Source organism: Epinephelus lanceolatus, chromosome 2 (assembly GCF_041903045.1).
Source record: "Epinephelus lanceolatus isolate andai-2023 chromosome 2, ASM4190304v1, whole genome shotgun sequence".
NCBI lineage: Eukaryota > Metazoa > Chordata > Actinopteri > Perciformes > Serranidae > Epinephelus > Epinephelus lanceolatus.
The window spans coordinates 22,307,886-22,333,434 of NC_135735.1; the positions used below are offsets into that span (position 1 = coordinate 22,307,886).

At 41.2% G+C, this 25,549-nt stretch overlaps 1 protein-coding gene across 3 annotated transcripts in view; it reads right to left on the bottom strand.

Annotated features, from left to right (window-relative positions):
* Positions 1 to 25,549, bottom strand: part of apba2b (amyloid beta (A4) precursor protein-binding, family A, member 2b) — a 91,090-nt gene that overhangs the window by 46,331 nt on the left and 19,210 nt on the right. For 2 of the 3 annotated variants that reach the window (XM_078175266.1, XM_078175262.1), the window contains exon 2: positions 23,397 to 23,447. The exons of the other annotated variant lie outside the window; for it this stretch is intronic. The gene's annotated coding sequence lies outside the window, so the exon portion shown is untranslated. The remainder of the gene's footprint in view (positions 1 to 23,396; positions 23,448 to 25,549) is intronic. 3 annotated transcript variants of the gene reach the window in all.

Below are 25,549 nucleotides of genomic sequence, written 5' to 3' on the forward strand. Positions count from 1 at the left end.
ATTATAATGTTATCAATTTCAATGTCCTTTAAAGATTTTTTTCTTTGGTTGAACAAACGCCTTATTTTAATTGAAACTTAAGACCAGTTTTTTGATGGAAGTACATGTAAAATTTATTTGGAAATAAACAAAATAAAGGTGAGATGATCTGTCTGGCTGCATCCTTTTTAATGATGTAGATAGCCAGATGTACACGGTATGAGAACCGTCAATGCTCACCCTTTCCTTTTGAGGAGCTACATTAATTTGTTTGTTCTTTACCAGCTGTTTTGAGAGTTTGTCAGAACATTCGTTAAACTCCAGTTCAGGACATAACTTGGTCAGCACCTAATACTTTAGGCCACCAGGACGCCCTTTGTGAAGCGGATGTGTTTGTATTCTGTTTTCCTCCTACAAGATCTCTAACTTGCCCATGTGAGTTTAAAAGACTGTTTCCCAGTTAGTCTCTCCAGGACAGGTTGTTTCTCTGCCTTCTTCCTGGCTAATGTATGCAGGGATATGCTCCAGCCCCATGGAAACCTGAATAGAAATAGAGTGGCTAAAGAAAATGAACCAATGATTGGTGCAAAAAGAAATCAGAATCCAGCTGGCTCAATCACTGTACATTTCTTTCTACATCCCACCTGCATACACACACACGCACACAAAATATCCGTCTCCCACATAAATGAGCTGAAATGTAGGCACTGATTCAAGCTATTACCTTCATCACTAAAAAAGGCTTCAGACACACACACACACTGGCAGTACTAAGAGCAGCATACCAGCCTGCCTGCCTGCCTGCCTGCCTGCCTGCAGTATCCCAGTTGTCTGTTTTGAGCTGCAGCTGGGCACCACTTGTGCCGGACGGTCTCCACGGACAGACCTATTCATGTCTGCCACACAGCACCTCATCTACAGTAACATAAAGCCTGAAATTACCCTCAGAGTCTTGTTTGGCAGACATATGTCTTGAAATTGTGTATGTGTGTGTTTGTGTGAGTGTGTTTGTGTGAATCGTGTGTATGCAGAGGTAAAGCAGGGCTGGGGAGAGGACAGAGGGCGAGAGGAGCAGTCCGAAAGCAGCAGATGGCTCAGTCAGAGTGAGGGCCTCGGGAATACTAATGTCTCTCTGCCTTGAATTTTAAGATATGACCTCTGTTCACTCCAGTGAATTAGACTGTTAGGCTTCAAACAGTGAAGAAGAGGCAAGACGGGACAGATGAATATGTGAAAGAACTATTGTGACAAAAGATAATCAGCCAAATGGTGACATAGCTATTCAAGTCTCCTTTAAATGAATTAAGACAGAAATAAGTATCTCTGTTGATTCCATTAGCAGATGAATGGACAGATCCTTTCAGGGCGTGGGACAGTAATGATCAAAATCACGAAGGTATTTAGCTGGGAGGTCTCCAACGTTCAGGTACATGGAGAGTTGAAAACATGACACAGCAATGACCAATCTCTCACACCTGCCAGTCATGATTCAGTAATGTTTCACAGAGTAAAAATATAGTTTTCTTGCATTATGGAGACATTTTTGTGCTTCTTACTTTCTGCATTTGTTCAAACCTCATTTTTCGACATGTTTGCTGCAGGCTCAGCTGTTTACAAGCTGCAAAGATCCTCATTTAACCACGGACAGATACTATATGTGAGCTCTGAGGAGTGGGAGTGGAGGCAGTGGCTTGTTGGGAAGGTGGAGCATCGTGTTCTCGTTTGTTCTGAGTTCATTTCAATACTGATGTGATCTCACAAGCAAAAGGCAGCTGCATGGCATGTAGCAGTTACCACAGTGGTAAACACCATCAGCATTATGAGTGCCTCACTCTGTCTGTATTTGACCTTTTTGTAAGATTTGTTTACCCTGCAGTTGACTCTGTTGATCTTACTGCATAGCTACGAAATTCTTTGCAAATTCTGGAAAATATGACTGAATCATGTCTGAGCCATAAAGCTTTCATGTTGTCTCTCTTCTGCTTCTACTTTCTTTTTCATCTTTTTTTTCCTGAGATCTAGCCAAATAACAAGGATTAGTAAGGATGTGATATCCACTTCTTGACATATATAATACAGTCAGTATAAAACAGTTCTTTCTAAAACCACAAAAACCCTCTTATTTTTTGTTTAAAATGTAACAAAACAAGGCCCTGAATTATTTAGTAGTAGTAGTATTAGTAGTAATACGTACAATTCACAATAAGTGGGTTCTTTTCATTTTGTTGGGTGGCAGACCTACTTTAACGAACACTTTATTATTAGCTGAGCCAATGCAAAGTTGAAGGCCTCAGTCTACATAGCTAAATGAAACTCTAGCCAAAGATACTTTTCATGCTCAGGCTTTAAGTTTTCTTTTGCACTCTGCCATTAACTCCTTGCACGCATGCTCAGAGACTATCTCTAGGTGTCATTGTCTCGGTCTGTCAATTGAGTCATCAGCTGATTCACTATCAACCAATAGCACAGCGACACACCTTCTCTGTCAGCCTATCATCTTACTGCTCCTCAAATATGGTTCGTTCTCTGCCGTAGTTCTTTCTTGCTGCCCTTGTGACAGCCTCAACCTACTCATCACCACCTGGTCTTTACGGATTCATCAGCCTAATTCGCCTCAGCAGCCTCAGAGTCATCAGCCACCACCACCACCACCACCAGTGTCTCAAGTCCATAGAGAGATTTATCCTGCTGCCGCTTAAATGTCCCTCAATCACTTATGTTAAATCTTAATCAGCACAAATAATATGTATATCTGTACACTCATCTTTCATATTAAATATTACCTTTACTTCACTCTTCTGTCTCTCTCCTGATTGGACTGCTTTATTATAGTACATGTTGCATCTCGCAGCTGTTTGACTGACTACATGTTTGATCACAAATATAAAATGGTCATCTGGTTATCTTACAACTTCTCTGTCTTTTTTTTTTTTTAAATGTTACAACAAAATCTAGAAAGATTTTGAGTATGGCCCTCACCGATACACCCTTCCTACCCAAGGGGCGGCACTAACTGAGGCATATTAAATGCCGCCGCACGCAATTGGATAGCATGACAGCCAATCAGAGCAAAAGACAAGGTGACGTATTCATTGCACTAAGCCCCATTGGTTTGCCGACCAGTGGGGCTAACTGATATATTATGCTTTTGCCGTATCCCGTCGGCAAAACGGCAAAAACTTCCTTCCTGGAAATGAAGGCTTCTAGAGCAGTCTTCTGTTCCTGTCTCAAGGAAAAAGATATGTAGTTGGTTTAGCGTTTCTTCCAAAGCTAAATTGAATGGACGCAGTCCTTCGACAGCTGCCACCTTGGCTGTTTACTTTTAGACTCTTACGCCGCAGCGCTGTCGTCATCATGTTACGCCCGCCCAGAGCCCGCCTCTGTCAGACAGACTGATCTGATTGGTCTGATGGTGATTCAACAGGCTCTGCTCGTCGGGGCCAGATCCCTGTGCAGAGCAAATTCAAATTTGCTAGGTGCGGGGCATCTGGCTCTAATCTAGCATTGCATGATATTATAATTGATCTTTTGTTTACAGCCTTTTAAGCTGGTGTAACAAGCATTAAAAACGCACAAACTGAATGCTAAATTCTGGGCTGATGATACAATCCTACTGAAAACGAGAAGGTAACTGTTAAATCATTCTGCTCCACTGTGTGGGAGCCTGAATGTGCATATACTGTAGTCTAAATGATGTCTTTGGGGTTAAGTCTTACTTCGGCTTGCGGCTCATTTTTCACAATGAAAGGGAAAAAAACATCTGCTGGATTTAGAGTTAAAAGGAGACAAAACAAGGATGGGATATGGAGGAGTTCACAGAGTTTCCGGGGAGAAAGTGAGAAAAGAGAGAAAAAATCTTCTCCATGTCATTTCTTTTAAAGATGGAGGCCTGGCTACCTGCTGCTACTCAGCACAGAGGAAATTGCTGTTTCAATTGAAGTGTGCTTTCTGCTTGGTGCTCTCTCTATTTTGCACAAACAGACACAAAGACTTGCAGAGAAAAATATAGACAGAGTGTCAGATGGAACAGTTTATAGCTTAAAAATCGTATTAAAAGTCTGATAACGCACACAAATGCCTACATGTAATGAGATCTAATGGAGGATATTCTCGGCTCAACTCAGTTAAACCACATTTAATAGGTGCAGAATAAATTTACCCATTCTTCAGGGCTTATATAAATTCATGGTAGACGTTATATTAGCATTGAATGGTCTAAGTCACTAAACATAGAGTCTTTAAAGGCAGGATCTAAGGTCCAGACAAACCAAACCAACTTCGGAGAACTAGCAGCAACAAAAGCCAATTGCTGCGTTGCCTCACATCACCTGTGACCAGCCCAAACATTTGCACATGACCACACTGTAAAGACTACAGCCAGCAGCCGACCAGCACATAAATCTGTGAATCCTTGGATATCAAAGAAATGGTCTGCCTTACTCTGCCTCTGACTGGCTTACCCTGACGTTCTTACCTAAATCTAACCAATCCAGCCAACGAAGGTAACAAATACTAGCCAATCAAAGGGAGCACAGGATGGGTCATTCCTTCACTATCCTAGGTTTTGCAAATTTGCAACCAGCACGTACCTTCTGTGCCTGCATGGGAAGAAATAACTCTTCACACAAGCAGACAGATGTATTCTGTATTGCTCATTCAAAAGGGAACACCGGAAGAACTTCTTGATGCTAGTTAGCCAGTTAGCACCTTAACAATACAATACAATGTTGAAGGAACAGAGTGAATTTATCATGCGCTTGTGAACAATAACACAAACCATCATGAAATGTTTTGGCTAAAGAGCTCACTGGCTAAAGAAAAACAATCTTTCCTTATGTAACAAGTTCATTTTTGTCTTACACCCCCTTGACTTTAGTTGTTTGTTTACTTTCCTCACTTCCGTTTCTAATCGTGTGCGCTGGGCTGAACTGCCAATCAGAGTGATTTCATTCAGTGACACCCTCCAATATCACCAACAGCAATTCAACATGCTGAAGTGGCAGAAAAAAGTTGACTAGTGTCGACAAGGGCCAATGGTGCTGGACACACCACACCAACTAGAGTGACAAATGCTCACCAACAGCTCAACATTAACTGACCATTGGCTTTCTGTGTCAGGGCCCTTAAACATTAGCTGTGGTTGTACTGAAATTACTGCTGTCCTGCTTCTAACCCATGCTGTCAGCATAAAAGTATCTCTTATATTATTTAACATTTAATTTTCAATTAAAGCAAAAAAGATCAAAACACAAGACAGACATCTGAAATGAACCATTATTAAAAAAAAGCCCCACTAAACTCAACAGTTGTCTTTAAATTTAGATTCCAACTGGCACTGCATTTACAGTGTTAGTAAACCACATTTTTATACTACTCCTCTTTACCTCTCAGAGCTCCCTGCTCAAAATCCAGCATGAAATGCATCATCCAGCAGATTATTGCTAGCTCTATGGTTGTTGCTCAAACTACAGATTGTATTCAACATTTTCGTATGCTCGCCACCACAGGCTCAAAGAGTATCATATAATCTTTCCAGTGAAATACCTTTTTAATCATACTGATATCTGTTTCATTGGTTCATGGCATCTATGGTTAGAGATGTGACACCACATCGGACTCAGTCAATGATCTTGACCCCAGAAAAAGTAGCTGATACAGTATACAGCCTCATTACAAGGCAAAACATTTAGTAAAGTTTATTCAACTGTATTCATCTTTGAAGGAGTTTTAACCTGTGGTAGAGGGTCACTGAGTCAGCCAAGGTATATAGCACTGTAGGTATGAACTGTGGGTTAACTACTGTATTAATCACTTCAGTTCAATTCAGCTTTATAATCCCACTGGGGAACATAAGGTTTGCAGCCACGATAACCCAAGCAGTTCACAAGCACATAACAAAACATAACAAACTTTGTGCTGTAAAATGTAGATGCAGTCATTAGTCATCATTAATCATCCTACCTTCCCTTTTACTAGTTGCAGTATAACTGTAAAGTACCCACCTTCTTAGATACCATATTTAAATTCTCTTTTTCTCTCTTCTTTCAGCTGAGCTAAAATTGTTGGTTTTACATTTTGTTGGAAAGCGTAAGGAGTAAGAGTAAATTCAAGTATAATGGAGAGTAATTTGAATTTCTGCGATACTAAGAGTGTTAAACTGAAAATGTTGTGGTCCATGAAATGCTCTGTGCTGCCCTTTGTGGAGCTGCCATCCGTCACCTTTATTAGGGTCAGCTTTGACCACATGATCTTGTAAACATTTAACTGTATAACATTAAACTACCCTTACAGCACTTCCACATCGTTAAACATATGTTGATAAATCATGTAATAACCCGACCATGCTGACTTATGCAGCTTGTAAATAAAGAATAAAGGCACTATCAGAGAGAGACAGAGCGAGAAAATGAGTTTCCTCTCAGCTGTCTCATTGACATGCAGCGTTTGTTCTCCTTACAGCCTCCCACTCGCCTCAGGACGACAACAAGAGAGCGAAGTGGGAGACAGGAAGGGAAGGAAAGCAGAGACTTGGTGAGCAGCAGGAATGGCAAAGGACCACAGAACGCATCGCTCGCTCCCCCGCCATTCTGCCTGCCAATGTCCATCTCGCCACTTCAAGCACAACACCACAGACACACCCTCCTCCTTCACCCTTGACTGTTACCATGGCAACTCTTTGTTTTTCAGTGCAGTCTCTCAGAGAAGGACTGTCTAAGCCAATCATCAAATCACCCCTTTTAGAGAACACACACACGAGCACACACACATTATTCACACTAGTATAGCATATTTTTAAACAGTTTTGTAACAGACGTAATAGCAACACTTTTAGTATCAGCTGGTTTGAGTAAATTTGCCCCCTAACAACAACCAGATGGACATTTTTTTTCTTTTTTGTGTGGCCCAGCATCAGTTAGCTTCAGGAACACAAGCAACAAACACATTCACAGCAGTGTAAAATGGTGTCCACGACAAGACTAAAGGGGAGACCTTCCCCAGGAAAAAAGGAAAAGTTGATCGTTTTCACTGCAAACACAGCACTTTAAAACCTGAATAAAACTTAAAATGATAAAGAAAGAAATGTAAACCCACATTGTTTTTCATCGTTTTTAGCCAAGCTAGCTCTAGCGATTTGCCTGAGTCCATACCTTTGAATGCATCCACTCCACTGTGTTTGAGTTGACTGATTTGGGTGGCATTGTGACATGAAACAGCTGTTTCTCAGTTAAAATAAAAAACAACCAATTTGAGCCGCGGGGTACTAACAGTCAACCAATCAGCCCAATGGGCGAAACTGAGGCCCCAATTACACATAAAGCGCTCTGCGGGTTGCAGAATGCGAGGTGCACCACACTGCCTCTTTTAAAAAAAACTGAATGCCACTAGTAAAAAAAACACTTGCTGCGCCTTTTTATTGTTGCCAGGCAGCCACCCCATTACCTCCTTACCCCAAACTTCCTGTGTCATCGTGGGATGGTGAGCCCAAAGCTGTCTTTGATCGCAAGACTGTGACAACGGCCATCCTTGATCCTCACTGTGTTACGTAGGACCACCGTTTTAGAGCCACGACCAAAGATATCGCCACATTACTGTCAAATTGGTCATCTTTCATCTGGGACAGCACAAAATCGCACAGTGTATATCGGGCTTAACGTGATGCTAGATTCACGCAGACATGTGAGTTGCTAGTGATTGGTTAGGGAAAGTCAATTAAGGTGGATGCAACGTCAGACTGAAGATGGAAACGTGTAATGAGTCCTGTCTGATATCAGGAAATCTAGGGATGGCAATCCAGTCAGTCCACCACTTTGGTCCAGATTGAAATATCTTTACAGTTATTGGTTGGATTACCCTGATGGATCGCCGTGAAAGACGTTCATATTTCCCTCAAGATAAACTGTTATAAAATTGGTGGTTCTCTGACTTTCCTTTTGTGCCATCATCAGAGCAGAATTTCAATTTGTCCAATACTTTGGTTTATGATCAAATACCTGCAAAACTAAGTGTATAATGTTTGTGTATTTTATTGACCAATTGGCTGCTGGCTGCAGTATTTGCAAGGCAATGCAAGGTTTTTACAAGTTGGCTTTTGAGTCAACAAAGTCATCAAACATATCAGCAAGAAAGAAAGTATTTATAGTAATAAAAATTACCAGTATAATACACATTGTGCATTTCTAAAACTTGTTGCATGTGGCCACTGAATGCAACCAGAGCAAACTTTCACCAGGTTTAACTCACAGTGTGAACACATACTTTAGTTTGTGGGGTCTGAGGTTGGCCAGGTGGCACATGGGGGCTAGGTTGGCCTACATTTTAAAGGAGGAACATGAAACACTCTCTAAAGTTTGCCTGGCAACAAGCCCAGCTTGCAGAGAGCTAAACACAGCTAAATGGCCCCAGAGGGAGACAGATACTGGGGCAATTTCACAGGGTTTAATTGAAGCTGTCAACTGGGTTTGGTTACTGATGAGAGGCAACGTTAGAGAGAGCGAGACAGATAAAAACAATTAAGTTATTTTAATATGTAAAATGATTAACTTCGGGGTGAAAACAGTAAAAGCAATCTTGACATCACACAAACACCCATTCGTTGTTGGGACTGCAACCACTGCACACACGCCAGGAGCAGGGAAAACATTTTTGTTTTGAATTTAATGAGAAATCCTCCCACACCACACTCCCCCAAACAGGCGGAAATCTGACAACAAAATAAATGGGTATTAATCTAATAGCCAAATAAAAAAGGAGGGAGATAATAAAGATTATGGAGATGCTGCTAATTAAAAACTATGGCTGTTTATTCAGTCTGCTGATACAATATGGAGTGAAAGCATGCAGGACGAAAAACAGATCCGCTTTTTATTTTTGTTTGAAAGGGGATTAGTCATTTTTTTGTGTGTATCCTGACAAAAATAACACAGAGCACATAAATCTCAGGAAATTAGAAGGGAGACTGAAAAATTATCTGAAAAGCAAAAAGTACTTTTTAATGAAACTTTCACATTGGTGATTTAAATAATCAGCGTCAATGACACTTCTATGATCCAAGTTTTAATTGGGAGAAGATGTATTATTTGTGTACAGTCTTTTGTTTTTATACTTATTCTATCATCTAAAACTAATATGTGACTAATCATGTAGGCTGACGGTACTTTGGTGTAGGAGTTCTTAAAGAAGCCACAACAATGTTACAGCATTAGTAACTAGAAGGAATCGCAAACTTCTTGCCGTGATGTGCAGTCATAAACTAACGATGTTAGGAGGCTTTTAGACAGCTGACAGTATGAGCAACAGGTCTGATTATTTCATGATTTCTCCAATGAAATTTGTTAAACACAGTCATTAATCTTGCTTTTGTTGCTGCTGCTGACCAACAGGCATTTTCACCACATCATCAAACAATGATAACACAGATTCTGACAGTTGTGTCACCTTATTAACATTTATTTTGATTTTTTTTTTGATACATGGAAAATGCTGCTTTGTAGAAAGCATAGTCCTTAAAAGTACAGCCCTGTCCCCTAGAAATGATGTACAACTAATTTGAAACAGCAAATATGTTTTGAGGGAACTTATTGCGAGGCAAATTATGTTTTTTTTTACTAACACTGTAAGGTAAAATTTGCTAATTAACATACCTGTCAAGTCACAAAAAAGGCTGACACAGAATGTATCAACCAAATGTTCACTGATAATGTATTTAAGTTGTTTTCTGTCAAAGAGGCAATCCTGCAATACAGCATCCAATTGTAAAGATTACAGCATTATTTTTTAAATGACCTTTTTTTCATCCTAACCAAAGTGCCTTTGAACTTCAACTTAAGACAGGATTCTTGAAGTGACCCCGAATTTGGTGTCTGGCTCCTGCACTTTATATGCCCGCTGTGATGGTCACAGCCACACGTGGTAATGTTTTCCCAATTAACACTCTTTAAACTCATTAGTTTTATATCTACGCAGGTTACTACTGTAACTATTTTGACAGGTTAATTTGTTCAGTAAACACCTTGCTTAGTTATTATATTGGGTATATATCAATATCATAGCTGGTCCAGAAAGTCTGGCATTGTGTTGGCACCAGTATATTACCAGTAAATTTTAACTGAGCCCTTCTTGTAAATATAGCAATTCCTTTGGGTCAAATGGTGTCAATTTGGACATGGCAGAAATCAGCTGTCTGATGCATCAAATTCAAAAGATTTGTGAATATCCTGTCCTATCATATGATAAATGTATGAATAAAGAAACTTCATTTTCACCCTCAGGACTAATTTGACTAATTGTGAAAAAGTTAAGTACTCCAGAAAATAATTTGAACTGTTGTCACTATTTTGGCACGTCTTCATCATATCCTGTTTTTTGTCTTCAGTTAAAATATGAATAGGATTTTGTGGCTTCAACTTAACATTAGCTCCAACCCCTGAATGAGTAAAACCACATAAAGAAATATATATATATATACTATCTGGATGTCTGCAAACAGCCTTGGAGTGGAATGGACAATAACACTAATCCATACTGCTCTGCTACACTGACCTGTCATTCCTACTGAATTGTTACTGAAAGTCTGGAAAGATGAAGGTGAGAATTGCTCCCTGACCAACACAATGCTCCCCCTGATCCCTCAGTTAGAGGTCTTTCACGATCCTGCTTCATGCTGACCCCTCTCCAAAAACAGCTCCCTTCTCAAGCCTCTAATCCTCATTCTTTGTCAACTTTTAATCAACAGCAGTTATTTCATTCTCTTAACCTCTGTCGAGTCCTTTCAAAGCAGAACAACGGCAGCAGCTTGAAACTGCTGAGTCAGGTAACTTCTTGTTAATGACTGGTGATAATGGACATTCGACAGCTGCCTCATAATTACATTTGCAGACTGGACAATGCACCGCAGTATCAACTCTATTCTCCGAGAGGCAGCTCGGATATCAGACCACGGCAAAAACAGCATGTACTTCTGCTCCCACAAAGCTGTCTTCCACATTGACAGAATCCTGAGGAAAAATGCTAATAATATTCATTGAATGTGGTGATGGTCATTGTATTCAGTGACAGCACAGAACAGTGCAAACAATATTGGGCCGGGAAATATCCTCTTATCTTGTTGAGAGACAGACAGGCTGAGCGGTAACGGCCCAGCCCGCTAATGCAGTTTGGTGGCAGGCACATGAAATAACTTCTGGGCTCGGTCAATCACACAACCCCACAGGGAAAACAGGAGGAAAATATTCATCAGCTTCTACATCACAAGAAGGAATACACACACCCACATACACACACACGCTGTGGTGCACACTCAATCAATCCTGGGCTCCTTTTTTCCACATCTATACGTGTTTAGGCTACATGCACTGAAATGCCTCGAAAACAACACAACAAAGTGTTGACTATAATTAACTGTTAACTGAAAGTAAAGCAGTCTTGGCGCTCATGTTCCCCATGTGTCAATGTTTGCACCTGAAAAACACAACAGGGTTGAATTTTTTTACTCTTCTTTGCTCTGCAGTGATGCGATCCCAACCTGCACACGTCTGCACATCCTAAAATGGACCGTGCACACTGCTAAGCTTTGTGTGAGTTTTTGTTTGGTTTCAGTATCACTGCTGGCCAGCTGACAGAGCTGAGGATTAATCACGCAGACAGCGCCTGCTCGGCCACGCAGAGGAGAAGCACCACTCCTGACAGGAACAAAAGAGAGACGGACACAAAGAGGCTTCGTGCTGGTCATCATACCAGTCTCTGTGTGGAACGGACATCCGTGTGTGTGCGATGTGGGTGCGCATGTGTGTAGTTGTGTCTCTGACCCTTACAACAGTGTGTGGTAATAGTTGACGCAGTTAGCTCTACTTTGGTGCATCTGACTGCCTATATGTGGTGTGCACATTTGTGTGTATGAACACAATCACCAGAAAAACACCTCTGCAAACCACAAATATGTCAAACTTGCATGTTATTTTATAGCAGATATGTTGACACTTTATGTTTCAACAACCCTGTGGTTAATGTGTGGTCAGGAAAAGATCATGTTTTGGCTAAAAATATGAGGTTTGAGGGCACAATACCTGCAAGAAAAGCAGCAATGTCTCGGTAAAAAAAAATTAAGTGCTTTTAATAGCACTATCATCACTGGGAAAACAAGACAAGACAATTAACTACAAAACACCTTCATTCTGATCCTAAAAAGCTGCAAGAAAAAACAGATGGGTCGCTACAAAACACTCATGTTTTGAGCCTAAACAGCAGCTTGAAAAACACTGACAGATTGCTACAAAACCCCCATGAGTTGAGCCTAAAAAGTGGCTAGACAAAACAGACAGGTTGCTACAAAACATCCATGTTTTAAGCCTAAACAGCAGCTGGAAAAACACTGACAGATTGCTACAAAACACCCATGTTTTGAGCCTAAAAATCTGCTGGAAAAACACAGATGGGTTGCTACAAAACACCCATGTTTTAAACCTAAACAGCAGCTGGAAAAATGCCAACAGATAATTACAAAACAACCACATTTTGAGCCTAAAAAGCTGCTGGAAAAACACAGACAAGGTGCTACAAAACACCCAGTTTTTGAGCCTAAAAATTTGCTGGAAAAACACAGATGGATTGCTACAAAACACCCACATTTTGAGCCTAAAAAACAACCAGTTTTGTTGGTTTTTATCTCAAACATTGGTCTGCAGCTTGGCAGGCATTTTACCCAGGCTAATCACCATCCCGTCCACCTCCCAATGACAAAGTGAGCTCATATAGTACGTCACTACAGAAACGTGCAAATGTAACGTATTGGTGGTTTGCAGAAACAACTGATGCCAAGATTTTCTCCTGTGTGTTTGTGTATGTGCGTATGTGTATGTGTGAAAGTGTCACATCAATCCTCCTGAAGCAGTGGCAGGTTCAGGAGGGGGTGTCACACCTCCCAGCATCCTTTATGCTTTACTGAACCCAAGGGAAACACACTGAGTCAGGCTGGAAGATTGAAATCTGCCCACTCCACGCCACTCTATTTTTCACACACACACACACACACACACACTCACACACACACACGTGCACACACAACATGCTCGTGTCCCACAAGCAGCTCTGTATGTTTTCCGTATTCCCCAGCAACGATTCTTTTATACATTCAAAAGTCAAAACATGACAATATCTATTCATCTGCGTTGCATAATCTACAAAGGGTTTTCCCTTTTTAAGTGCATTTACTTCTGAGAGGAAGAAAAGCCATCTGTGAGTCTCTTCATATCAGCTATAAAGCTATGCTAATGAGGTTTGGGAATCTTTTCAGATGTGGAAGCTTGGAGAAAACAAGGAGACAATAACCACAGCAGCAAGTGCGGTTTGACAGAGGAGCAGGCCTGCTATGTAATAATGTATGATTCAAAGCTATTTTAAGATTGCGGATTGCTAAACCTAGATTTCTTTGGGGAAATCTCGCTCACATTGCTCAGTGGAAACTGTGCCAAGCAGGAACACAGTCGGTGCCTGGGTTTGGTAATGAGGCTGTCTCAGTGTTATACCTAGACAAGGTGGAGAACATGTATCTGCTCAGATTTGGCGTCATTACACTGCGTCTGTGCTATTTGCCCTGGTTTACATAGTAAATGTCCAGGCAGCACGAGCAGGAATCCAAGATGAGCTCTCATCCTGATCATCTCTGCTTAGACACATCTCTTTTTTGTCTTTCTCTTTAATCTCAGTGTAAATCCACAACTAGGCAAAAGATAAACTGGATAATACAGTAATCAAATAGGCAGTTAAGAACACTATTTTATGATTAAAACTCACTAATACCACTTGAAAAGGCACAAAATATTCAGATGAAATACTACGATGATGAAGCGTTTATGACTGTGAATCTCAGTCAAATTAAAACAGGGAACAAAGAATAAAATAGAGCTACAATGAGGTTCTGAGGTGCAGCCAGGCTATTTTTTTATCAGTGACTAGGAGGGCAGACTAAAGGTCAAATTATTACTAGTTTAATGTTTTTTCTTTTTTAGTTTTCATAGTGATCTGATTGTATTTTTGTATTTTACCTGATTGCTGACAGGGCTAAAAAGCTGTTTATTGTGTCAATATACCTGCTGTGAAAATTGCTTTCAATCTCAACCTCAAACAGGTGCAAGTATGTAATTTTAATGTAATTTTACAATCAAAAGAATTGGTTTGCATTCCCCAGTCTTGTGTTTCAGCTGGGGCAACAATTGTGTTTATTATTTTTTAGTCTGTTGATTATTTTCTTGATAAGCCAATTAATTGTTTAGTTTATAAAATTTCAAAAATTGGGACAAATGGGCGATTAAAATCTCCAAGAGTCCAAGGTGACGCTTTCAAATGTCTTGTTTTGTCTGACCTACAGCCCAAAACCTAAAGATAATCAGTTTACGTTTACATGAGACAGAAAAAAATAGTAAGTCATCACAAATGAAAAGATGGAATCCGAGATTGTTAAAATTTTAGCTGGGCAGGGGAGCCCACTAGCACAAATGCCAAAAAAAATCTTTAAAATTTCAGCAAGGCAGAAATAAATGCTGCCGTAACATGCCAGGAAATTAAAAGGGGACTACTGAATTAGCCTATGTTGTTGTGTGTGCAAATGAATCTAGAGCAGTATCACCCAATTAAAGGAAATCAATGTATCATACATGTCACTAACCAGGCTCTTCTCAGGCACTGTTCCTACGTATACCAACAAAAACTAATGCACCACAATTATATATAACCCTGTGATGGCCGTGCCCACAGCCACACAAAAGGTTGAATGATTCCCATACTCGTCCACAGTTAATTCATTTAATTTGCAGTCACTTCAGATATATATAACAAGAGTTTGTTTAGTTTAAGATTCTTTGTGTTGGTCTTAGTTTTTGTCGATGTAAGTTCTCCCCCTTGTGTTTAATTTGGTCTGATCAGCCAGTATATATGTTGCTCCATTGTTTAGTTCTGTTAGGTCTGTTTGTTGAGATAATGTCTTGTTTTGTTAGCCTTATTTTTATGTTTTGTTGACCTCTTTTTAGGGCCCTATAATTCCAATTCTGTTACCTTTAGTCATTTGCTTTAACTGCTTGGTCCACAACAAACCCACATTATCATGAGCCAATAATTAATTAATAAAATATAACCCATGTTATCAGGGAGGCTGAGAACAATGTGCTGGAAGGAGTAAAGAGGCAGGTAAAGGTGGTGGATTGGTAAAACAAACACAGGGGACTGGTGTTCGGGACTGTATGAATAAAGTGAATTTTGAATTATTTTAAGGTACATCGTCACTGTGTTTCTTCTTCTAAGCCTAACCTATATAACTTAACATTATGTAAGTAACATGTCAAATTTGTGGGGCACTAATTCATTAGATATCATGTGAAGTGTTACATGAGCATACGTTGCACTAGTCTACAGTAATAACTGCATTCTTAAAAAATTTATTTGTTTTTTGCATTCGTAAAACACAAAATCAAGAAATGCATAAACCGAGGGAAGTGGAATATAAAATTACAGGCAAATAGATCATCAGTAAAAATACAGGGAACAAAATATAAACTAATGTAGTAAAAGTAGACTGTGCAGGTTAGAGAAACAGATCCCAGAAAACAATACAAACAGCTACTACAACAGTTGTAGCTTCAGGAGATGAACGCTGGGTCTAACAGTCATGGAGCCAAAACACACACAAAAACACATTGTCCATTTGCCTGCTGACTTTGATGCTTTCTTGGCTGTAACGATGAGGCGTTTATGTTGTTATGCTCTCAAGTTTATGAAATGGATGAAACAACATGCAGCAAAAGTCATGAGTAATTAAACTAAGTGCAAACCAACACTGTTGACACTTGGTATGACTGGAGACTACATTTCTTTTTCTGCTCCTCATCTGTCACTTGAACAAAAATAATTTGGTTTGCAGTTCAAACAACAGTGTCTGAAAACACATCTGCCTTTTATTTAGCTTGTATTTTTTCATACTGTATTACTGCTACTGCTATTTACAACACCCTTCTAAGGCCTGGATCCCTTCTTTGTTGCTCTTCCTAAGGTTTCTACCTAGAGGTGGGACAAAATATCGATACTGGAAGGCATTGTATTACTTCCTCTTGTTGATACACTGGTGCCAAATGTCATTTTTTTTAATACATGCAGCCACTCTTAACAGATTCCCCTGCCAATTTGACTTACCAGAGTCACTAAGTCATGACTCCTCGCGGTGGTGTTTATCAGATGAATGAAGGTAAAGGGAACAGAAGTTAACTAACTTGCAGTGAAGAAGAAACTCTCAGAGGGAGAATGGCGAACAGTGCGGACAGCAGGGCAAAACAAATCAGAGGGGCACCATCGTCTTTCAAGTCAAAAAGTCTGGGCCCACTTCAGCTTTTACAACACAGATGGGACACACAAAATCGATAAAGACTACCCAATGTATGAAAACTGTCTCATGAAAATTAGGTGCACTGGCAACACAACAAACATACATAACCACTTTATTTGTCATCATCCTGATCTCGTTGTGGAGCAAACCACTCAGGCTGCCCCAACTTAAAATCAGCTTTCAATGAACACACTGTGTGTGTGTTAAAGAGCTCCTACAGCCCGGTTCAGTCCAAAGATTGGTGACGAGATGACACCATTCTAAAATGTTGCAGATAAAAGCTGCAGCGGTGTAAAATGGCCGTCTAAGCTCGACTCAAGCTGGATGATGGTGTCACCCGCACCTGCAGCTGGTTCTAGAACAAAAAGCACGTCACCTGTTTCTACAGCCAATCAGCTTGTAGTTTTAGGATTGATTTTAAAATTTGATTGCTGTAATAGCCCCCACAGTTGAAACTTTTAAGTCTCGTCTTAAGACTCACTTTTATTCTCTGGCTTTTAAAGTAGCATGAGAGTTGTGTGGTCTTCTGTTGTCTTTTAATTTCTTTTATTGATTTTCTTAATGATTTTATTTGTTTTTATTTATTGTTTTTAATATATTATATGTATAATATTACTGTTTTTAGTATTTTATTTCTGTTTCTGTGCAACACTTTGGAAACTTCCGTTTGTAAAATGTGCTACATAAATAAAGTGGATTGGACTGGATTGGAAGTGCGCTGGTCAATGACAGATGCTCGCTGTATGTGCATATTATCTTTGCAAAGTATCAAGTATATCATAATTACTGTATTGTGATATGAGTGTTATGTTGGGCAAAGCATCATGATAGTATTGTATCGTGAGTTAGTCCATGATTCTCACCTCCATTTCTACCATTTGTGTGTGTGCAAAGTTTTTCCTTATCCTGACTGAGAGTCTAATGATAGAGGGTGTTGTTCGTTGTATAGACTGCAAATCCATCTGACACTCACTTGTGATTTTGGCCGTATAGATAAAAATGACTTGTGTTGAAAAGACATTTCACTGAAGTGACAGTTGAAATTGAAATTGCAATGAATGTCTGCAGTAAAGCTATAATTTTATCCCAAAGCTATCTAAAAATATCGACTTTCAATGTAAATGTAGGATTATATTTTCACTGATGATGTTTATGTTCCATCACTACGTACAAATGGCTCACTCAGAGAACTGTCATGCTTGTATTTACTTTATGAAAGGTCAGATCTGAGGAGAAATAAATCAATGCCAAAGATGGCAGCTTGTAGATACATTGCCTCAGTCATCTCAGTGTGATGTGCTGAGTACTAATTTCACTGTCCCCTGGGATGCAGCCAGGGATCATAAGAGACAGCAAGGACAGAGAAGGGTCTGATGGGGCTCAGCGGCACTGGCTGACCAAACAGAGCCAAGAGCAGCACTCATCCTATGACGACAGAAATCTGGATTATTGTAGCTCACATTTGAATCCCCTTACATCACATCACTCTGTATCTGGTCTCTCTACTCGGCTCTAAAACTAAAACCATGGACATTTCCCCTATTTAGTCCCTGTAGCATTAAGGGACAGTGTTGTGGCCTTGTGGATAAAAAGGTTGCCCTTCAGCTGGAAGTTCACCTGCTGAGGTTTCTCTGAGCATGACACTGAATCATCATGGGCCCTGATTCAGTGTTCGCTATTTGACCCTGCACTCTGACCATCTCTTATCGACCTACAGGAGTGAATGAAGCGGTGATATTATCATCACACCATCGGAAGGAATTATGAGTACATCATTGCAGAGTTCAAAATATTCTATTTCCTCAAGTTATTACTGATTGTTGATTAGATATATTGATTAAATCTCTATGAATAACTTTGACAAATGCTTTGAGATGAAGAGCTGTATAATAATAGCCTGATTTTTAGACATTTAAGAATGATTTGCGCAGTCTTTGCTGAACACGTGTGATTGCAACCAGACATAGTTTCTAGGAAATTGGTAATACAGCAGAAAACTTCTAATTTAAGTTAAAGGTGCAGGATTGTCGGTTAGTGTTTGTACACACCCTCGCCAGCGAAAGTCAAAGTAAAAGCCAATGCCAAATTCACTCTCATTTGGCGTTTGCCTCGCTATATTTGTGTTGTTTTTTTGGCATTGTGTCTCTGGGGTGCCTGCTGCTTACAGTCTGGGACCTGATCGTTACCTTTATATAAAGCCCCAACCTCACCTAAGCACTGTGGTGGTACACGCCCATAGATGTCCCAAATACAGAAAACAAGAAGAAAACAGTAAAATACAGGCAGAGAGCAGAGTCTCTGCAGAAAAATACACTGCCACACACTTCAGGTGGGTTACAAGTGATGATTGATGGGATTACTTCCGTATGAGTCTAAGTAACTGCTGGACTCTAGTGTTGTCTGCTTTGTGTTGATATGAAGAAGCCCATTGTGGAAATCTTTGGAGGAGAGCTCTGTTTATTCCTGACAACTCTGACAGCAAGAGGTAAAAAGAAAATCCTCCGTCAATTATGACCATTTAACTCAAGCTCCTCATCCATGGAGTACAACAGCAAAAGGGGAGAGGCAAGGCGGGACACCCCCTTTTATAGGTGGGGTATCCCCAAAGGTGAACGTAGGGGTGCAGAAACTGATTATCAAATGTTCCACATATTGACTGTGGAGGTCTTTGTGTGTCAGGTCATAATAACAAGGTTGGTTCTAGACGTTTACAGGAATCACTTGGATTATATCTGTTTACATCAGAGCACTATAGTTGAGCTACACAGTGAGGCAGCGACTGTCATTTGAGCAGGGGAAGGAGAGACAAACGGCTGGGTGTAAAATATTAAATTTGTTCATGGCTTACTCAGAAGAACTCATACATTCATGGCAACCTCATATATTTCGTGCCGGTGGGTTGGCAAATTTGACTAAACAGCAGTAAGAGGAAGAAATTTCATGCTATATTAGAATGCAGGAATGGGCGCACATTCATATAGTTCTTACACACAAGACTGTTGATTCTTTTAAGCTTTCATAAAATTGCAATCCCCTAGAAAATCAAAAGAAAGGAGAGGAGAGGGAAAGTACAGATGATTCCTCGCAAAGTTAACAGCATATGTGATGACAGATGTGACCGACTTCATAGCGTGGCATCGAATTCCACCGTGACTTCAGGGTTATTTATCGCTACATTCACAGTGTGCTATCACAGAACCAGTGTACACGTTAATGTAGCTGCTCCGGCTTTTGATGATTTGTAATAAGTTACAGGAATGCCTGATTCTTTGTCCTTCCCTTCATCTTCAAAGGATTTAATCAGAATAAGTGACGCATAGCAGCTGGCAGACTGAGCACACATCACTGCACTGCACTGGCTCAGTCAAATTCCAAACGCAGCCATCCCCAATACTAGTCGACCGCTAAAGTTCCCTTTATGAATCCAAACAGCTGTGGATTTTCCATATCAGTGACATGCAGATGGATGGCGACCTATTCTGAAGCTGTTTGCGGACCTACTCAAGTGCGAATATGGCTGTGAGGCTTATGTCTGTGATCTGGTTCTGGAGTCCCAGCTCCTTAAAGACCACATTGTGGGTCAAAGTCTGAAAGCCAGAGCAGCCCTGCCCTGTCTCTCTTTAATCCCTTTATAAAAAAAGGATGTGGTCAAAATTAACAGTAAACATGAAATAAGCAGACAAGTGGATTGGATGGGAGGCGTTGGTTGATGATGGATGATATTCAAGTGACAACACTAACAAAGGCTGTGATGCACTGTTGAGTGTCGGGATGATACAGAGCTCTATTAATTTCTCTCTCTCTCTCTCTCTCTCTCTCTCTCTCTCTCTCTCTCTCTCTCTTTCTCTAGGAGGATGGCGCTGTACAGGGGTGGATGAATATTCTAGCAGGATATTAATAAATGATGAGGGGAGGCAGTGTTGAGAGGCTCACAACACTTTGGATTGCTCAACTGTTGTTTTTGCATCCTCTTCCTCCACCCCGGTACAGTATGTCCTCAGCCGGGTTCTCCCATGATGCGCTCCCTCCTCCTCCTCCATCAGCATACAAACTGCCCTTTTCCTCACGTGCTCCTCCCTCTCCATTTTATTTTTGACTTCTTACCTTGTACTGTTGTTGTATTTATGAAGAGCTGAGTGATGCGTACATGTATCTATCACAGTACTACAATAATGTGACTGACAGTTCTGTTAATACATATTCACAAATGAGATAACTGTCATTAGAAATGTAGTGTGATAGGGTTAGGTAGGAAGGCCCTCGCCAAAATCACGTCAGTGCTACCCAATATTAATTCACGTTCAATCCATCTGTGCCAAATGTTGGTAACTGAGAGTGCATCTGGGTGAGAACACCGAGTTTAGACAAGAGGCAGAAGTGCCACAAAGTGCCCTGCGGCCAGCCACAGAGCTCTGTGGAGCCACCGGGTTCAACTTCATAGAGGAGGCAGAAGTGCATTAAAGCCAGGACGCCATCCTTACCTGCTCTGTCGGCTTCCCAGCCAGCCAAAATTACAGCTGCAGCACTGATCTGCAGCATCGCATCGATGCGTTCCACTTTAAACAAGCTTCTGTGTTACCGTCATAATAATGTTCTGCTGGAGCCACTTATAGCCTGCAAACTGTCTGGGGTTTTAAAGGTCTAGTGAGTTCCTCCAGAGCTTAGGTATAGTCAGGCTTCACCTCTAGAGCTCAAATTATCTTTGTCATTTTTATCACTGAAAGTTGAATTGCACTGTCAACTTCCATCTATTAACCTTTTTTGTGGCGTTTTCTTTTGTAGGGCCATTTGAATGACAATGCTTGCCTCCCCACATGCAAATTTTCCACCAAAACAAGTTCACTCGACACTATTTTGGAACAGCACATTGCTGCATCATGGGCTTAATGCTGCCCAAGGTGACTCTGATTTCTTTAAAGTAACAACACAAACCAGGGCATTTTTACCTTATATCCACCCACCCATCCATTTTCATTCGCTCGGTCGGGTTGGGTTGCAGGGGCAGCGGGCATAGCAAAGCACACCAGACATCCCTCTCCCCAGCAGCACTTTCCAGCTCCTCCTGGGGGACCCCAAGTCGTTCCCAGGCCAGATGAGATATGTAATCCCTCCAGCATGTTCTGGGTCTGCCCAGGGACCTCCATCCAGTGGGACATGCCCGAAACACCCCCAGCAGGAGGGGCCCAGGAGGCATCCTGGTCAGATGCCCAAACCACCTCAACTGACCCCTTTCGACGCAAAGGAGCAGCAGCTATAGTGCGAGCTCCCTCCGGATGTCCGAGCTCTTTACTCTATCTCTAAGATTAGTAGAAAGCTAATCGGTAATTCCAGACCTTTCTCTAGTGCTAAAACAGCGCTAGGTCTGGCTACGTAAAAACGTACCTTACAGAAAAAAGGTACCATTGGGTACCAAATGCCAACAACCACAACCAGTACCGGTAATGATCTACTCTGAACAGTATCCAACCCTAATAACAGAGCAGGTCCATTCTACTAAGATAGATATGCCACTCCATTCATCTATCCATTAATCCGTCCATCCATCCCTCCATCTATGTTCATCTGCTTATCCGGGGCTCGGTCTAGGGGCAGTAGGCTGAACAAAGAACTCTAGACATCCCTCTCCCCAGCGATGCTTTCCAGCTCCTCCTAGGGGATCCCAGGTGTTCAAAGGCCAGACGAGATATATACAATCCCTCCTGCGTGTTCTGGGTCTGCCCTGGGGCCTCCAACCGGTTGAATGTGCCTGATCATTATGATCAGATGCCTGAACTACCTCAACTGGCCCCTTTCGATGCGAAGGAGCAGCAAGTTTCCTTTGGATGTCTAAGCTCCTCACATTATCGCTTAAGCTGAGCCCAGCCACCCTACAAAGGAAACTCACTTTGTGCGCTTATGTCTTCGATCTCATTCTTTCGGTCACTACCCCAAGCTAATGACCATAGGTGAGGGTTGGGACGTAGATGGACCAGTAAATCGAAAGCTTTGTCTTCCAGCTCTGCTCCCTCCTCACCATGACGGTCTGGTGAAGTGCCTGCATCACTTCTGATGCTGCGCCAAACCGCCTATTCATCTCATGCTCCATTTTACCCTCACTCATGAACAAGACTCCAAAGTACTTGAACTTTTTCACTTTGGGAAGCAACTCTCTCTCAACCCAGAGGGGGCAATCCACCGTTTCTGGCAGAGAACCATGGTCTCTGACAAGGAGGTACTGACTCTCATCCTGATCGCTTCACGCTCGGCTGCAAACCGCCCCAGTGCATGCTAGTTATGCCACCAAACTCAGTAACTCAGTGAGAGGTATATGGAGTGATGTGAAAGTGAACAAATATTGCAGAGATGTTGTGAAGGTTTGTGTGGTAGTTTGATGTTTTTCAGTCAGCCATTGCAAAGCATTACAATGTGCGTGTTAGGGAAGTGTGATATCAATTAATAGGCTTTGTCCATAATGTGTAAAAATACTAACACAGTGTGAAGTGTGTGAGTTGCTCTGTCAGGAACCAAGGTTATTGGCAGTTGTCTTAAAAGCCAGCATTATTAAATAGCACAAAATCTGTTTTGCAATGCTCCACCACGGAGATATGAAGTAAAAGCATTACAGATGTGAGCTTTAATGCACCCTTAAAAAGTATCCTTGCCACCTTGCTTAATAAAGCTCCACACAAAAAATATCTTGACCCTTCCCTTCCATATTTCTTCCATCCTTTTAGTTATTATTCCATCTGCTCATCTCATCCCTTCTTTGTTTCTACGCCCCAATGGCATGACTCAGTGGACAGCCAGGCAGGATAAGGAGCTCCCTAGGGCTCAGAGGTTGCTGTGTCTGCCTGTTTAGTGCCCAGCAACAGGTCTGAGTGTACCAGTACACAGACACACACAACATTGGACAGTGGTCAATCTATCATTATTGTTGGGTACATTTGCAAAGTCTGAACTGTCTCCACAATCTGGGAGAACTTGTCAGCTTCTCATGTGGCACTATAAGAATTCCTCCCACACTCTTCAGTATACTGTAATAACCTGCCAAGGCACAGTAAAGCCAACTCACTGATATCCGTAGGTAGGCAGAGCAGCTCTACTGTTTGCTCCAGGCGATGACCTAAAACACAAAAGGGGAGAGAGCGTCAAACTGAGCATCAAACTGACAACCCACATGAAAGACACACAGTTCAACGTGAAGACTGAGTTTTGATCTCTTCCTCTTGCCTAGATGTGCAGAAGGTACAAGGGGCGATGATGAGAAATGGGATTATTTGGGCATATTTAGTTCACAAAACTGAGAGTGATGCTGTGGGCTGTTTGTCACTGGCATCAACAAAGACCCACATTCATAACAGAAGTTGTTGCAACTGCATTATGCTAAGGATGAAAATGGGCTGTGCAAATCTTGTGCAAAGATTCCTGACATAGATCCAAATGGACACTGTTCTCTACATAACAATTATACATTATTATTATAACTATAATATTGTTATAGGAAAGTAATACAAGAATGTTATATGAAGTGAAGCTGAAAGTTAAGTTGGATTGGCCGTGATGTTTTTCATACAAATCTACTAAATGTTCAGAAAGAAAATATCAAACCAACGCTTGTAAAAGTGTATTGTAATTGAATTTATGCAAACAACAGCAAATAACATTTGACATTTGATCTGCTCTTATCTGCATCTAGTGTAATGAGCTTCAACTTCTGGCAGAGTTGAAGCCAAATGTGCTCCAGGAGTTGTGATCAGATCCTACTTTAAACCAAACCCAGTGCCAAACCCAAGACTTTTCATGGAAGGAATTTGTCATGCCTCAATTGTTTGAGATGGAGATGTGGTCTAACGAGAGCGACTGGCCAGCGGCAGAATTTCAGAGTAGGGGTTACAGTAAACCTGGTGAAACTGGCTATGTTACTGTTGCTCAACAACACTCTCCAAAACTCTGGCAGCAGGGTTTCACCATCTGCCACTGAGCCAAGGCCACGTGTCATATCTCATCCTCACAGCCTGAGACCCCTTGTGACAGCCTCAAGTTGCTGTCCCCACTCAGCAGTTGGATCAGATTAACCAGAAAACACACTAGCAGCATACACACTGTCGGTGTCAGCTCGATAGCCCTTTTCCAACAGCCAGCAGGGGTAGTGGTGAGTGAAGTGGCGGGGTTAAAAGGGGGCTAAAAAAACGAAGTAGGTGCAGGATGTGATGTAGACAGCAGCGGTGGCAGCTATGTGCTAGATGGCAAAATACCTAATCTGTCATGATGATTAGCTAATTATACAAAAATCAAAAATTTCAAGAGATCGAGTGATTTCCACTTAGCTTTGCAGTAACTAATGATCAATTTGACAGATGAAAATTTTCTTCAAAAACAGCTGGCTTTAAGCAAGTAGTCAAAACAACTTATGCTGCACCTAAGCAGAGTTTTATTGTCTTATCTGGTAAAATGCTGCAGAGAGAGAATATAGCAAAATAGCCTTCTGGACTGCAAGTGATCAACACCCGCTGACTCATGGAATGGGAAAACAAAGTTTGGTAGACAGGACAAGAAGAGATGACAAACACCTTATGCTATGTTCACACTACGAGCAACACAACAACAGCCTGACCAGCTTCGTGTTGCTCAAACGCTCATTAATGCAGTTACATCGTGACGGGCTTGTTTGTGTCTGCTACTTGCCACAAACCAACTTGACTGAGTTTCAACAAGTTTCTTTTGGGTCAAATAAATATCTATGCCTTTGATCAACATCTGATCCTCATTCTGACATCACATCTCGCCGCCCCATTGCATCCTTGTTTGTACGGCAATGCACATAAAGCTAGCATAGTGTCAGTTAACTAAGCTAAATAACACAGTACCACAGCTAGAAACAAACACTAATGACTGGTTGACGCCTCACTGCATCTTCAGAGTGACTTGTAGGACGTTGCTGTGTTGTTGTAGTGTGAACACAGAATCAGTGTAAGAAGAAAGCAGCTATAGAAATTCATTTGAAAGGAAAGCAACAAGATAGGTTTTTAAGTCAAGCCAATTCAATTATATTCATATTTCCTTGTACCACAAATTTGCCTCAAGGGGCTTTACACTTATAGCCTGTATAAATAATTAACATAGCCTCTCTGACGTCACCCATTAGTTTGCGCACTCCCGTTTTGAAGCCTCAAGCTCTGCATTTCAGCTGTCGCCATCTTGTTTTTTTCAGCCTGTCACTTAGAG